An 861-nucleotide genomic window follows, 5' to 3' on the forward strand; every position below is an offset into this window, starting at 1 on the left:
CAGGACACCGGCCCTCCAGGAACGAGTTTGGGCACCCCTGATCTAAAGATTTATCTAAAGATTTCTAGTCAATTCTGCATTTTTTGTCTTGTTCAGCAAACTCCAGTCAGTATCTCCTGTCCAGCCATCAACCTGAATGGAAGTCTTCATGCTCGCCTGTCGTGTTCATGATGACCAACACTAGAGCTTATGTTTATATCATCTCAGGTAAAACCTAAGCACTGTACAGCATACAGTACCTGATTTACACTTATTGTCCTTCAACATCACACTGCATGATTGTTTTCTTCAGGCGGCTGCTGCTCTCTTCAGCCTACGGCTCAACCTGTGACCGAACAGGTTTCCTCATCTGTCAAGAGTGAGAGCGAGCGGAAGTGAGCACAGATGTTAGACATCAATGATATAGGCTACCTTTGTGTGTTGAACTTGGCTCCTGATTTGATTTTAATATCATGCATCTTCTGCAGCTCAGAGGAGACTGTTTCCAGCAGCAGCATCAGTATGCTTTCTTTATGCTGCGGCTGCTGCAAACCCAACAGAGAAAACAGCGAAAATGACCCCGAACGCTGTGAATGAGACACTCTCAAAAATTCATGGCTGGACAAAGAGCCTGACATGTATCTGCAGTGTTGATGAAGTACACTTGGATATATATTTCTAAATGATTATATGTCAGAAGCTGCAGTTGTAGACTTTTTACCTTGCCAACTACAGATGTTTTTGTAACAGTTGAGTGAAACGCACATCTGTACCTTAGGCTCCTGAATTGATGTCAAGCATGAGAACATGTTCTACGGATATTAAAAATCATAAAAAAATCAACAACAAAAAAACTGAACTGAACTGAATCATAAAAAAACA

This window comes from Sinocyclocheilus grahami, unplaced genomic scaffold (assembly GCF_001515645.1).
Source record: "Sinocyclocheilus grahami isolate Dianchi unplaced genomic scaffold, SAMN03320097.WGS_v1.1 scaffold35.1, whole genome shotgun sequence".
NCBI lineage: Eukaryota > Metazoa > Chordata > Actinopteri > Cypriniformes > Cyprinidae > Sinocyclocheilus > Sinocyclocheilus grahami.